Consider the following 16391-nt stretch of genomic DNA (forward strand, 5'->3'; position numbering starts at 1 on the left):
GTTGTGGCATCAGTATATCTAGTTGGATAGCACAGACCATCCACTAACTATGCAGGCAATAACCAAACAGTGAAAAGAGCTCAAGGCTAGAGGTAAATGCATGAAGTCCACCTGGACTGCCATAAACACACAGTGTGTCCTGGAGGCCTCCCGGGGGAACAATGGTTATTTCCAGAAACCTGGCAAGATTTACACGTAGTACCCTGGGAAATAATGTGCAGGAAGTACCTGCAGAGGTCAAGAATCTGTGGAACCGCCAAAGTGTGCTAACATCATGACAGACTCCAAAGACTGACCTAGTCAGTATAAACGGTGGTAGTTTTCCTTTTGCCAGTGTGTCAGCACTAGGAAGAGTTAGGAGTTTTGCAGCTTGGGCTGGTTTTCTAGTGGGCACTGGGCAGTAACTGTTTCCTGTGGGCTAGGTCAGTTCCCCTGAGAATTTTTTTTTTGCTTTTTAGGGCTGCACCATGGCATATGGAAGTTCCCAGGGTAGGTGTCAAATCCGAGTCACAGCTACAGCAACTCAGGATCCAAGCTGCATCTGTGACCTCCGCTGCAGCTCACTGCAACACCAGATCCCCAACCCACTGAGCAAGACCAGGGATGGAACCTGCATCCTCGTGGATGCTAGTCAGATTTGTTTCCACTGGACCACAACAGGAACACCCTCCCTGAAATTTTTGTTTACAAGAGCCGTCATAGAAAAGAGCAAATCTGGATTATTAACTTAGACACTGGAATTGTCTAAGAGGTCTTCTGGTGCTTTAGAAACCATCTGTAAAGATGGATGGAATGGCTCTCTATCACAAGGGAGGGGTAATCATGGGGCTCGGTTTAAGAGCAGTGGAGGGAGTTTCCTCTGTGGTGCAATGGGATAAGCAGCATCTCTGGAGTGCTGGGACGCAGATTCAATCCTGGCCTGGCGCAGTGGGTTTCTGGCATTGCTGCAGATGCAGTATAGCTTGCAACTGTGGCTCAGATCTGACCCCTGGCTGGGGGAACTCTATATGCTGCAGGGTAGCCAAAAAAAAAAAAAAAGAAAGAAAGTAGTAGAGGTGCAAGGTGATGGAGGGGTTAATTAATGGGCCTGTTTGTTCATAGGTGGTCTGTCACTAAGTAGAGGCGTTGTGTTTTATGTACTTATAAGAGCTGATACACCATGGGGAACAGAATGGTGAGAAGGGGAAACTTGGGTAAGGCTACTGGCTTTGTTCATCTGGGTGGCAGCCGAGTTAGTGTACATAGGCAGAGGGTCATGCCTGATGCCACAGGGGTGAACCAACATTAAAATTATTCTATAGGATACATCTGAAAGGAGAAAGATTGTTCTGGAATACCTACAGCTATCTTTCTATTTTCATGGCAATGGAGGTGGAAAGCTTTCTCAAAACTGAGTATTCTGGGGAGTTCCCATTGTGGCTCAGCAGTAACGAACCCGACTAGTATCCATGAGGTTGTGGGTTCAATACCTGGCCTCACTCAGCAGGTTAAGGATCTGGTGTTGCCACAAGCTGTGGCGTAGGTTACAGATGTGGCTCAGATCTGGCATTACTGTGGCTGGAGTGTGGGCTCGAAGCTGCAGCCCCAATTAACCTCTAGCCTGGGAACTCCCAAGTGCTGCATGTGTGGCCCTAAAAAAGCAAAAAAAAAAAAAAGTAATAATAGTAATCTGAAGGCTAGGAGGTAGACAATGTGAATTTCAAATGCTTCAGTAAAGGATTCTGTTAGGTGTACCTGGGAGATAGGCATATAGAGGTTTGGCAAGGGCAGCCTATTTGGTGATCCACTGGTGGCAAGAGCCAGCTGCCCATAAAGATTTAGGTAATTGTTCATCTTTGGGAGAGGGATAGACATAATTGATTCAAAGCATTTGGGGTGAGTTTTTGCATATTCTGAGATATTTCATGGCTTGAGGTCACAACCGTTGTTTCTACTGGGGGAAAGGTGATGCTGGAGGTTTTATGACCTCTGCTAGCAGTGCATGCAGATGTTCTCATTGTACAATCTTTGTCATTCTAGTGGGCTGTCCCTGCCTCCAGTGACAAATACCAACACTTGTACTATCAATGTTAAGGTTAAATTTGAATTTATCACCTCTGCTCTGAGCTGTGTTAAAATATCACAAAGGTGCTTACAATGAAAGGAAATTTTCTTCTGGTTCAGCTTGACTCCAGACAGGCTCCAAAGACCGGTTTGACAACCTCTTCTCTGGGTTTTATGGAAACTTACTTTACCAGTCTGTGTTAGCCTCTTAATAAGGCACTGCCTCAAACTTTAAATGGCACAGGAAAGGGCGACTTAGGCTTTTCGCAGGGCTCTCTACGATTTCCTGCACTCCCCTTTCAATATCCGTGGATCTCAGCAGTTTATTTGAGTCTGAAAACCCACTAGAAACAGCAGTTCTGCTGGTTAGGTCCGTTCCCTTTGTTAAGGGAGAGCCAGATTGGGGCTTCTGCACCAAACACTTGCCTGAGAACCCACTGGTCGCCACCGGCCACGTGTTCGGACCTGGGCCATTTCACTTCAGTCAGGGACGGAGACATACCTGCGCCTAGAACTCAGACGTTGGAGACAACCCCCCCAGGCCCACTGTCGCTCTGAGATCGGGTCTTGCCGCCGCAGATCCAGCCTGGCCCCGAACCCGCTACAAAGTCGCCGCGGCCACAAGCTGCGGAAGCAAAGTGCAAACTGCCTACCCGCGGCTCCACGAGGGCGTGCGTCTCCCGCGGCCCCGGGGCTCGCAACGCCGCCCCGCCGCCCCGGCTGCCGAGGACCGCTCTACCCCTGCGTCGTGGCCGTCAGAAGCAAGGGTGCTCCGGGCGGGCAAAGCTCGAGGGGACGCGGGGCGAGCCCAGCCCCACCTGGGGCGGAACGGTAGGTGCCCTCCTGCCGCAAGAGGCCAAGAGCTTAGAAACGAAGGTAACATTCAGCGCCGGACGCTGGGACCAAGAGACCCAAGCCTGCGAAGACCCGGTAGGTGGGAGGGACCGAGAGGAAGGCTGAGGACAGGCAACCAATCCTCGAGGAGTTTGGGGAGGGGGCGGGGCCGAGAGAAGGGCCACGAGGCAGGTAACCAATCCCAGGGACGCTTGGGGCGGGGCGAAGAGGGGCGGAGAAGAGCTGTGGCGGGAGAACTGGCTGACTGCGCATAACTTCTTTTTGGGAGCCCCAGGGGGTCCGCGCGCGCGGGGAACGGGCTTTCCCTGACGTCTCCCGGGGACTTGGCCCTCCTGGATCTGATTCTCCCCCCGCCGACTTCCCTTTCAGAAGAACTCGCCTAGCGAGGCCTTCGCCTTTATCCTGTCTTTAGGTCAGCGCCTGATCCTGGGTTCCTGGCCATGTATCCACCTAGAATGCTCATTCCTATGCCACATTTTTACTCATTTTAAGTGCCTACTATGTGCCATGCACCCCTCTAGTCCTTAGAAGGACGAAACAGAGCCCTTTGACATTCAGGTGGAGAACCAAAAAATCAAGATGTAAATATAAAATGTCCTAGGATGATAAGGGATGAGAAAAACTTAAGTATTTATTACAACCTGGAGAAGTAAAGATAGAAAATAATCTTTTCTGTGATCGAAAGGCCCTTCTGACACTAAGAAAGAAGCCAAACTCATCATGACTGGTATTACCACGCTGCTTTGAAAAATATACTTCCCTGCAGAAATGACTAAATATGATGAAAAGCTCTTTACCAGGAGTGATGGCTGAGTGGTGCCCTACGTGCCTGAGTAGGGTCCTATTTGGATCCATGTTTGATAACGCAGAGGAGGACAAGGTTAATTGCTCTGGAGTGCAGGACACATGGTCCGAAGTCCTGATGGCAGTCACTAGTAAGAGGATGCTCAGGAAGAGGCTAATTGTCATGAAGATGGGGTAGTGGTCTTCAAACTCCCCAGATTCCCAGTCTCTCCTCTCTGTCCTGAATAGGCCTGCAGCCTCCTTTATCATTCCCAGTGTTGTGCAGCTGGTGGGGGGGCTTCCTCCATTTCTGTGCACCACTCCTGCCCCTCTGGCCCACGGGCCCCTTCAGCCTCCCCCAAGCTATTTTTAAAAATTATTTTCTTTAAGTATAGTGGATTTATAACGTTATGTTAATTTCTGCTGCACAGCAAAGAGATTCTTTTCCATATTATTTTCCATTATGTTTTATTTCAGGATATTAAATATAGTTCCCTGTTCTAAATAGTAGGACTTTGCTGTTGTCCATTCTACATACAGTAGCTTGCATCTGCGAATCCCAAACCCCCAATCCATCCCACTCCCACCCCCTTTCCCCTTTGGTAACCATAAGTTTGTTCTGTTAGTCTCTTTCCGTTTCCTAGATAAGTTCATTTGTGTCATATTTTAGATTCTACATATAAGGGATATGATATGTCTTTTTTTTTTTTTTTGGTCTTTTTAGGGCTGCACTCACGGCGTGTGGAGGTTCCCAGGCTAGGGGTCGAATCGGAGCTGTAGCTGCTGGTCTATGCCACAGCCACAGCAATTTGGGATCTGAGCCTCGTCTTCAACCTACACCACAGCTCACGGCAATGCCGGATCCTTAACCCACCGATCGAGGCCAGAGATCAAACCCACAACCTCATGGTTCCTAGTCGGATTCGTTTCCACTCCACCATGATGGGAACTCTGACATTTGTCTTTCTTTTTCTGATTTACATCACCTAGTATGATAATCTCTAGATCCAGCCAGGCTATTCTTTATTTTTCATCTCCCACCTCTTCAATGCCATTTTCTCTCTTTTGCACGTCAGTCTGGCTCAAGAAATGGCTCAAGAAATACTCCCCTTTGCTAATGCTAATTCCCCACCCCATTTGTAAATATGTTTCACTGATGTCTCTTTTCCTCCCTCTCCTTTTCAAATTAAATTTACATTTTATTTTCCCCAAGCTATTTTTTTCCTTTTTTTTTTTCCCACTGTACAGCAAGGGGATCAAGTTATCCTTACATGTATACATTACAATTACATTTTTTCCCCCACCCTTTGTTCTGTTGCAACATGAGTATCTAGACAAAGTTCTCAATGCTATTCAGCAGGATCTCATTGTAAATCTATTCTAAATTGTGTCTGATAAACCCAAGCTCCCGATCCCTCCCACTCCCTCCCCCTCCCATCAGGCAGCCACAAGTCTCTTCTCCAAGTCCATGATTTTCTTTTCTGAGGAGATGTTCATTTGTGCTGGATATTAGATTCCAGTTATAAGTGATATCATATGGTATTTGTCTTTGTCTTTCTGGCTCATTTCACTCAGTATGAGATTCTCTAGTTCCATCCATGTTGGTGCAAATGGCATTATGTCATTCTTTTTTTTATGGCTGAGTACTATTCCATTGTGTATATATACCACATCTTCCGAATCCAATCATCTGTCGATGGACATTTGGGTTGTTTCCATGTCCTGGCTATTGTGAATAGTGCTGCAATTACCTTCTAAAATGTGTATGTTTTCACAGTATAGCTAAGTAAGGCTGGGGGAAGGGGACTAGTGATTGTGAAATAAAATGAAAAGAGAGAAATGCTTGGTCCTCAGAAGCAATGACATCATGTTGGGATGTGTTCATTCATTGATAGAACCCATGTGTATTGAGAACTACCATCTGCCAAGCCCTGTGGTAGACCTGGAGGTAAACAGATAGTCAGAAAACAAACAAACAAACAAACCAAAACCAGAACAAAACATGGACCTTGCCCTTGTGGAACTTTCAGTCTAGTGCATAAAGCAGACACTGTTATTTTTTCTTTTTCTTTTTATGGCTGCTCTTGCAGCACATGGAGGTTCCTGGGCTAGGGGTCAAATCTGAGCTGCAGCTGCAGGCCTACGCCACAGCTACAGCAACACCAAATCCGAGCCTCATCTGCAACCTACGCCACAGCTTGTGCCACAGTTTGCAGCAATGCTGCACCCTTAGCCCAACTGAGTGAGGCCAGGGAAAGAACCCGCATTGTCATGGGCACCATGTCGGGTTCTTAACCCACTGAGCCACAATGGGAACTCCCAAAGCAGACATTAATATAGGAATCACATTTTTAAAATCTGAAATTACCTCTTAAGGGCTAAAATGGAGGTCAAAGTCTCAGCTGTGAGGTTGAGGAAAGGATGATTAAGCAGGAAATTGAAGATGATTTTATGAGGCCAAGGAGAGGCGCTTAGGGACTTAGTTCCAGGTAGAGGGAAGAGCATGTGTAGAGTGTGTGCTTCAGGAAGGAGCTCTATGCATTCACAGAAATGTGGGAAGGCCCCTGGGACTTCTGCACAAAATGCCAAGGAATGGGAATGGAGAGAGATGCTGGATAAAGCATGATATAAACAGGGCTGTAGGGAAGGGGGCTGCAGTGGAGTGGGGTGGGGTGGGGTTGTGGGGAGATGCTGGTGTCTGCCAGACCATGCCTGACCTGACAGACCTTAAAATTGCCCATATAGGATTCTCCTTAATAATGTGTTATATGCATCCATGTCAGTAAAAAGTTGCTATTTGCAGGGCTGGCATGTGTTCTCATCAAAGATAATGAGGCCTGGAGTTCCCATCGTGGCTCAATGGTTAACGAATCTGACTAGGAACCATGAGGTTGTGGGTTCGATCCCTGGCCTTGCTCAGTGGGTTAAGGATCCGGTGTCGCTGTGAGCTGTGGTGCAGGTTGCAGATGCAGCTCGGATCCTGAGTTGCTGTGGCTCTGGTGTAGGCTGGCAGCTATAGCTCTAATTAGACCCCTAGCCTGGGAACCTTCATATGCCACAAGAGCGGCCCAAGAAATGGCAAAAAGACAAAAAAAAAAAAAAAAAAAGAAGGCTAACCTTTAGTCCACACCTACTATATGCTCTGAACTCCTTTAACTGCTTTACGTAGATTATCTGATGTCGTCAGTTCCAGTACCTACTGGGCCCAAGAGGCACAATAAAATTTCTCATTTGGGGAAATTCCTGTTGTGTCTCCGTGGGTTACAAACCCGGCTAGTACCCATGAGGATATGGGTTCCAACCCTTGCCTCGCTCAGTGGGTTAAGGATCCGGCATTGCTGTGAGCTGCGGTGTAGGTTGCAGACACGGCTCGGAGCTGGGCTGCTGTGGCTGTGGCTGTGGCGTAGGCCTGGTAACTGCAGCTCTGATTTGACCCCTAACCTGGGAACTTCTATACGCCACACGTGCAGCCCTAAAAAAAAAAAAAAAAAAAATTTTCTCATTTTGCACCAGAGGATGCATATATTGCTAATTATTATTTCATGGGAGCTGTTCTGCTGTCAGTCTAATAGTTTAGATGGCCGGTAAACATAACAGTAGGAATTGTAAACACATCCCAACAGTGTAGCAGCTGATGGGTCAAGCTTCTCCCCAACACTTGTGTACAAACACGCACTTGGGAAAGAAAACTGAAATCATAGCTGCAATGGCCAGATGGTGGACACAGGATGGCAGCACGGAATTCTCAACTTCTGGAACTTTGAAGGTGCTCTTCTTTAAAAGTGATTGTGGGGTTTCACTTAGAGCTCTGAAAAAAATCCAGAATTCTGTTGACAGCTGTATTAAAAGTTGCATGTTGTCTAGCTGAACCTAAATAACAGTACTTGCTATTCGATTATATTGGCATTTGATTATAATGGATTTTAAATATTGCTTTTTCTTTCAAAAAAAAAAAGCTCTTTAAAATGATTATGTTACCCATTATGCTTAGCACCCAATGTACTCTACGAAAGTCCTATGTAAATTATATTTAGTTGGTTAGTTAAACTAATTAGCATAAGGGATCCAAGTACAGCCAAAATGGACAATTTGATTCTATTTGAGAAAACGGAGTGCAGAGCTAGAGCTGCTTCTTCTGCAGCACGATTTTTATAAGACTGCTTCGGTTGAGTCTGTTCTACATCAGAAAAGGAATACAAATCCATCCAGCGTCTATTTCTGGCTCTACCACAGGCTTTGCTGTTATACCCTGAGCAAGACGGAACCTGTTACTTTTTTTTCCATCTGCAAAATGTAGGCAGTGCTTTTAGCCTTTTTCACAGGAGGGGCAGGATTGATGAGAGCCACAAATGACCTTGACCTGTTTTGTAATTGCAAATGCCTTTTTATTGCCATATTTTCATGAAAAATGAAAATCTGCTGGGGTTTTTTTTCCTGATGAGTTAATATTAGGCTAAAAATTTAAAGTCTGGAATAGGTCCTTTATCAGCTGCTCTTTAAAATTCCCATTTCCAAATGTAAATAGAAGGAGAATAAGATAAATCCTTCAAGTGCTAATCAAAACAGTAGGAAGGAAGTGAAAGGGTTGCCTTATAAATTGAGGTCTATTTGGTTTTTTTTATCAAAACTGTTATTTTCAGCAATTTTAGTAAGAGTGTTTAAAATATGGGTTTTTTTTGTTTTTTTTTTTGTTTGTTTTTTGTCTTTTTAGGGCCGCATCGGCAGCATATGGAGGTTTCCAGGCTAGGGGTCCGATCAGAAATTCAGATACTGGCCTACACCACAGCCACAGAGACACTAGATCCGAGCCCTGTCTTCAACCTACACCACAGCTCATGGCAATGCCGGATCAGATCCTTAACCCACTGAGTGAGGCCAGGGATCGAACCTGTGTCCTTATGGATACTCGTCAGATTTGTTTCCACTGAGCCACCATGGGAACTCCTGAAATACGTTATTAAAGCCACGTTGAATGAGGCTGGCTTGCTGGGAAAGAGCATATGAATGGTAAGCTAGCCTGTCAGGATGTGGTAGCATGTGAGTTTATATGTTAAGCCAGCTGAGATGTTTGTGACAATGCTTTGGAATGACTGTTGACCACTTTCCATGAATCCCAGTACCAATGCTGCGGGCCTGTGATTGATGGTACATGAAGGAAGAAAACACTCCTTTTTTTTAATTTTTTTGTCTTTTTGCCTTTTCTAGGGGCGCTCCCATGGCATATGAAAGTTCCCAGGCTAGGGGTCTAATTGGAGCTGTATCCGCCAAGCCTATGCCAGAGCCACAGCAATGCAGGATCCGAGCACGTCTGTGACCTACACCACAGACCACGGCAACGCCGGATCCTTAACCCACTGAGTGAGGCCAGGGATCGAACCCGCAACCTCATGGTTCCTAGTCGGATTTGTTAACCACTGAGCCACAATGGGAACTCCAAGAAAACACTCTTAAATGCAGTGCTTCTGCATAGCTCTATTGGGTCAGAAGATCCTCTTTTCCATCCTAGGCTACAGGTACTGGCCTATATCACAGGGAAGGATGCATTCCTTATTTCAGCAATTAGGTCAGACACACATTATGATTTACTTGTTTTTGCAAAACAGAATCTAGGTCAGAATCACAAGGAGTGAAATCCACTACTTCAATATATGGAGCTTCTTAGTGGGAAGTGCTTAATTCTCTACACCTATAGGTTCCAGGTAGAGGTATTTCTAGTAGCATAACACCCCTGGCTATCTCTGCTTCCTTCCCCACCTCTTCCCTAGGGAAGGATGGGCTGCTTCTCTCCTGGAGGAATTTTGAGAAGGACCTGAGCCAGGAGTGGCAGCCTCTCCCTACTCTGGGCTTGGGGTGCTGGGACCAGCTGAGCTCTGGGAGCTGTTGTGAATTCTGTTTACTGCAACTGAGTCCATGTAACACATTTGCTTTGCTTCGTGCCTCTGGCTGTGCTGTCATTAACATTTGTTATCTGGACTCTGGGATGAATTTTACATAAAGAATGGAAACAATCCATACTCATGAAATTCCCCTATACTGTCTCACCTTATTTTAGTTACTCAGAGGAGAAATTGCTCTTTGCATAGATGCTGTAATCCAGATGAAATGGGAAATAACAGATACTCTGTCTTTTGCTCTTAGTCTTTCTCTTTCATATTCTTCATGGCAGTGGCTGTAGAAGTGCAGAGGGAAGGGGAAAAATGGACTGTTTTTACATTTACTTTTCCTACTTTATTTTGAACTAAGACTGTGGGCTGTACAAGGCCATCTCCTTCCATCTAACAGAGCAGCTAACACATGTTTGATGCTCAACACATCTTTACTGACTGAGTGAATTATTCAGGGAATTTAATTGAAAATCTTTAAAAACCATTTTAAGGTATTTAATTTTTTTTTTCTTTTTAGGGCCACACCCGTGGCATATAGAAGTTCCCAGGCTAGGGGTTAAATTGGAGCTGCAGCTGCTGATCTACATACGCCACAGCCACGCCAGATCCAAGCCGAATCTGTGACCTTCGCCACAGCTTGTTTCAATGCTGATCCTCAACCCACTAAGCAGAGCCAGGGATTATACTGCATCCTCATGGATACCAGTCAGGTTCTTTACCTTCTGAGCCACAAAACTCTTTTTAAGGTATTTCATAGTGTACTTCATCAAATCCCATAGTAGGTTGCTTACAGGTGATCTGATCCAGCCTGGGGGTCCTACCAAGCTCTTTTTGGCACAGACCCATCATGAAGTCATGGGTGTGCAGAACTGAGGAAGCTTTTTTTTTATTTCTGTCTTTTGTCTTTTTAGGGCCGCACCCGAGTCATATGGAGTTTCCCAGGCTAGGGGTCTAATCAGAGCTACAGCTGGCAGCCTACACCACAGCTGAAGCAATACCAGGTCTGAGCACGTCTGCGACATATACCACAGCTCATGGCAATGCCTGATCCTTAACCCACTGAGCGAGGCCAGGGATTGAACCTGCAACCTCATGGTTCCTAGTCATAGTCAGTTTCTGCTGCGTCATGATGGGAACTCCTGAGGAAGCTTTTAAGCATTCATCACACAAAAGAGGGAACTACCACATTAGCCTAGACCTCACATAAATATATAATATAGAAATACAGAATTCCGGCCAAACGATTCTGGATGGGAAGAGCTAAGGAGAGAACATATTGACACTGATTACAAGGAAAATGATCTCCACCCTCTGGGGTCTGAGTCTCGAGCCTGTGCCCAATAATGGCTGTCACTCATCATCTACCTCACCCTCAGCCTCTGCCTGATAAGCCCCTTTCTACTTACTACGTGTACTTCCTCTGACTCCCTGGACCTTTCCCAAGCACATTTTCCAACTGCCCATCTTTGCTTCAGATGACACACCCCTAGGGGTTCTCCCTCTCCTTTCCCAGATGCCTCCTTTCAGCTTCATGGGTAAGGGTGTCACCTCCATTCATGCACTTAATTCAGCAGCAGGCACTAATTGAGCACCACGTGTGCTGGGCACTGGGCTATGAGCCTGGGATGCAAAGATGATCCGAACATAGCCCTGGTTCTCCAAGAGCTCACAGATGATGTCTATACAGTAAGTGACGTGGTCCAGGTAGCACCAGACACTGTCGAGATAGAAATGAGACATCCAACCCAGCCCAGGAAGAGTTCCAGGAGCAAGACCTCCTTCCTTGGGTGGGCATGTCCCACAAGAGATGGAGATGGAAGGAGGCGAAGTGGAGGTGGAAGGGGAATGGAGAATTTTGGAAAAGCTCCAGATCCAGACCAAAAGGCTTTGTGAACCTGAGCTTGTGCTTGGACCAGAGAAACAGTTAGACCTGGGCTCTAGGGAGGAAGGAAAGTTCTACAGACATTACAGAAAATGGCAGGTGTTTAGATTTACGGGCTTGGAGACAGCACTCGTCCCTCTTTGGGCTGGGTCCTTGTTGGCACCTTTTTAGAATCAGGGCTAAGGGATGAAAAGGGCCCATTTAATAAAATTCTTTCGGAGTTCCTGCTGTGGAGCAGTAAATTGAGGATCCCGAGTTGTCTCTGAGGAGGTACGGTTTGATTCCCAGCCGGCACAGTGGGTTAAGTTTCCTGCGTTGCCACAGCTGCAGCAGAGGTTGCAGCTGTGGCTCAGTTTCCATCCCTGGCCAGGGAACTCCCATATGCCTCTGGTGTGGCTGAAAAAAAAAATATTCTCCTAACACATTAGGAAAAAATCGTATGTGTGCGGTAGGTATTTTTACTGCCATTTTAGAGGAGGTTTGTAGTTACCGAACAAACTTCGTTCCCTGTAACACATATACGTGTAGAGACAAGTAGAGGGAAAAGCCTAATTGACATGCATCCCAACTGTGTTGATGGGCAGGTTTTTTTTTTTTGGTTTTGTTGTCTTTGAAGTGAAGATCAGAGGTGAATTCTCTGTCACCTACAGAACTTTGATGTTTTCTTGCACTCATGCTCCCAGACAGGATAAACAGCAGCATACGCTAGTAACATCCTCAGTCACGTTTATAACTAGATGAGAAATTTGTTACTGCTCAATATGGCTTTGCAATGTTCCTGGGCACCCTGGAGGGAAAGCCAGCTCTAGAACAGAAGCATTAACATCCTTTAACAGGAATTCCTGTCATAGCTCAGTGGTTAACGAATCCAACTAGGAACCATGAGGTTGTGGGTTCGATCCCTGGCCTTGCTCAGTGGGATCCGGCGTTGCCGTGAGCTGTGGTGTAGGCTTGGTGGCTACAGCTCAGATTAGACCCCTAGCCTGGGAACCTCCATATGCCGAGGGAGGGGCCCAAGAAATGGCAAAAAGACCAAAAAAAAAAAAAAAAAATCCTTTAACAAACAAAGTCTAGGAGTTCCCACGGTGGCTCAGCGGGAAATGAACCTGACTAGGATCCATGAGTCTCAAAGGATACGATAAGAATTTTTAAATGTCCTAAATGTCCCAAATGCCCTAACATGCCAGGTCTTCGTGGTATGATATGGGCATATGTGTCTCCTTGTTGCCATGGCAGGCTGAAGATGCCATAAAGCATGCATCATAGGATACGGATGAAATCTTAAGGGAACCTGAGGACCAGTTTATTTACACATAACTGCAATTCTTCTGTACATTGTACGAACACGAGCCTTGATGATTTCTGGTTATTTCTGATTCTCTCTTACAAATCTGCCCTCTCCTTAATTTATAACCTCATATACTTAAGTGGAAGTAATACTTTCATCAACAGACGGGTCCTCCAATCTCTGATTGTCCTACTGTGCCTTGAAGTTTTAGGAGAAAAGAAGAGGGGATTGATAAAGGAAGGAACTCCCTGCCTAGCTCATCAGAACAACAAAAGTCATCCATCCAACCATCCGTCCATGGATCCACCCATCTATCCATCTACTACCATGTTTTAAACAGTAGGGACACAAAGTAAGCAGACAACTACTCTCACAGAGTTTGTAATCAATGAAGCACTGGGGTGGCTGATTTGCCAGCTAGTTTGCCCTCATAGAGCAAAAGAAGAACATTCCATCCCGAATAAATGCTTACTGTAGAAAATTTGGAAAATACAAAAAGAAAATGATGATCATCTTTAGTCTATTTCCTAGAGCTAATTACTATTAATATTTTGGTGTATTTCTTTAAGGTCTTCTGTGTATGTGTGTGTGTGCACACGTGCGTGCGTGTGTGGGGTGTAACAACAGGAAAATAATCCAGTGTATAATTTTATGTCTTGTTTTATTACTCACTTAACATTATCATGAGCAATTTCCTATGCTATTAAAACTCCTAAAGAGTGGTCTAGCGGTTAGAACTCAACACTTTCACTGCTGTAGCCAGGTTCGAACCCTGGTCTGGGAACTGAGATCCCACATTAAGCTACTGCATACTGAGGCAAAAAACAAAACAAAACAAAACACAAAATAAACACCCCCCCCCAAAAAACCCAAAACAACTCTTTAAAAATATGACTTTTAGTAGTTGCTTGATGTTTTAATCTATGGATCTTTTAAACCAATTTTTTGCTAAACATTGTTCTTTTTTCCCACATATTTTGCTTTTTTTTTTTTTTTTTTTTTTTTTTTTAAGGCCAAAGCTGCAGCATAGGGAAGTTCCTGGTCAGGTGTCAAACTGGAGCCATGGCTGGGGCCTACACTCCAGCTGACAGCAATGCTGGATCCCCAAGCCACTGATCAAGGCCAGGGATCAAACCCATATCCTCACAGAGACAACATCATGTCCTTACCCTGCTGAGCTACAATGGGAACTCCATTTTTTTTTTCTTTTAATGAATACTAAAATAACATCTTTAAACCAAAAATTGTGCCTGACAATAACTGTGTCAATTGCATTCTACTTTCTAATCACCAGCTTCCTGATCATGAGAGCTGAGGAAGCACTGGTGGTAGCAGCAACAGCTGTCTGACATCTGGATTGTAACTTTGCCAGTGTGTGCTTGACATTGGTCATCCAGTGGCAGCCCTCTTACTCTCACTGGTTCTCTGGCCTTTAACACTTTTGTAAAACTTAATTCCCTGTATGAAATGTCTCTCTTCTTGAAATACCTAAAAGTGGCAGTGTTTTCTGATATACACTATAAGATATATTCTACCTTGAGAAGTTGAAGTATTTTACATAGCGAATGTGTCTACTCTTTATTTGCAGTTCATGAGATTCCTGACTGGTTGAGAAACATCCAGGACCCTGGATTACATGGGGTCTCCTGGATTATCATTTAAGATTTTTATGATTTAAGTTGTTGGTGGTGGTTTGGTTTGGTTTGTTTTTTGTTTTTTTTTTTTTTTTGCTTTTTAGGCCCGCACCATGGCACACAGAGGTTTCCAGGCTAGGGGTTGAATCAGAGCTACAGCTGCTGGCCTACACCACAGCCACAGCCCCAAGCCAAATCTGAGAACTACACCACAGCTCACAGCAACACAAGATCCTTAACCTACTAAGAGAGGCCAGGGATGGAACCCAAATCCTCATGGATACGAGTCAAGTTTGTAACCCCCTGAACCACAGTGGGAACACCTCTACTTCTGTCTTTTTGTCTTTTTAGGGCTGGCTGCACTCTCGGCATATGGAAGTTCCCAGGCTAGGTATCTAATCAGAGCTGTAGCCACTGGCCTACAGCACAGCCACAGCAACTCGGGTTCTGAACCGTGTCTGTGACCTACGCCACAGCCCACAGTTAAGTAATCCTTAACTCACTGAGTGAGGCCAGGGATTGAACCTGCATCCTTGTGCATTCTAGTTGGGTTAGATAACTGAGCCACGACGGGAACTCCCCCTATTCCTGTCTTAATCTGTGGCATATCTATCCATGCAGGCAATCCATCCTGTATCCTCACCCCTAAGTGGTTCATCCCTTTTGATTGCTCAGTTGCATTTCATTGTATGGATATAGCATCTTTTGTTTTATCCACTCACCTGTCTTTGGGGTGTTTTCAGTTCTTTGCCCATTGTAAATAAAGCTGCTATGGACATTTATGTTGGTCTTTACAGCTAGCCACAGTGACAAACAGACTCAGAGGTTGCCAGCAGATTCCAGCTGGCTTGGCTCTGCTTCTAGCTCTTCTTAAGAGCTAGCCCTGCTAGCCAGCAGTGGCCCCAAGGCTCACTGCCAATGCTGGGTGTTGGACTCACCAAAGAGATGGCTACAAAGGCAGCAGCTTCCCACAGAGCTGTCCACAAGCTCCCTCTTTATGATTCCATTTCAACGGCTGCTCTTGTTAACTTCTCAAGAATTCCAAACTGGTCTACCTACACCAGCGCACGGAACTTGTTATGATTTCATTTTCTGCCCTAGCATTGCTTATTTATGCTTTAAAAAGAGTGTGACCAGAGGTCCATTTCTTTTATTGTTCTTTCCAAAGAACAAGTTTTGGGTTTGATCATGTCTCCTGTTTGTCTACTAGTCTGTGAGTTTCTTGGCCAGGGGTGGATGCTTCAAGTTGCAACTGTATCATAGCTCCCAGACCTTCCCTCTTATCTACTGATGGACAAAGGGCTGGTAGATTTCTCGCTTCTAAATTCAGGCAGGGAGCCCAGTTCCAGCTCTCTGTCCTGCACAGGGTCCACCGCTTTAACGCTCAGCCCATTAGGGGGCATTAAAAGCTCAGCTCTGAAACCACTAATCCAGGCTCCATCTCTGGCCTCACTCAGTAGGTTAAGGATCCCGAGTTGCCATGAGCTGTGGTGTAGGTGGCAGACGTGGCTCAGATCTGGCATTGCTGTGGCTCTGGCATAGGCTGGAAGCTACAGCTCTGATTATACCCCTAGCCTGGGAACCTCCATATGCCACAGGTGCTGCCCTAAACAAACAAACAAACAAACAAACAAACAAAGAAAAAAGCCAAATAGTCAACTTGGACTGTGAAGCAGTGAGCCTCAAACTTAGGATGGTGGATAAAGAAGATAGAAGTCTGGATTCTTAATGACTGTGGACTCACCCTATCAGCCTGGCCTGTCTCCCTATGGGCTTCGTACATGTATAAGGAGAGAAATTCATTTCTGTTTTTAAAACCACTGTTATTTGGGTCTTTTGTCACATGCAGCCAAAGCTGGACTAAAAGGATACATGTACCAGACATATAACCATATTTTGTTTGATGTGGCAGAAGTTACTTTTGTGTGTGTGTGTGTCTTTTTAGGGCTGCATCTGCAGCATGCAGAGGTTCCCAGACTAGTGGTCGAATTGGAGCTACAGTTGCCAGCCTATGCCACTGC

The 16391-nt window shown here is 45.4% G+C and overlaps 1 non-coding gene across 1 annotated transcript; it reads right to left on the reverse strand.

The window, feature by feature from the left end:
- Positions 1-2161: 2161 nt before the first annotated feature.
- LOC125110428 (small nucleolar RNA SNORA26) lies at positions 2162-2285 on the reverse strand. The gene has a single exon (XR_007130612.1). It is a non-coding gene; the product is annotated as a small nucleolar RNA SNORA26 (small nucleolar RNA).
- Between the last annotated feature and the right edge of the window lie 14106 nt (positions 2286-16391).

Source organism: Phacochoerus africanus, chromosome 10 (assembly GCF_016906955.1).
Source record: "Phacochoerus africanus isolate WHEZ1 chromosome 10, ROS_Pafr_v1, whole genome shotgun sequence".
Classification (NCBI taxonomy): Eukaryota; Metazoa; Chordata; class Mammalia; order Artiodactyla; family Suidae; genus Phacochoerus; species Phacochoerus africanus.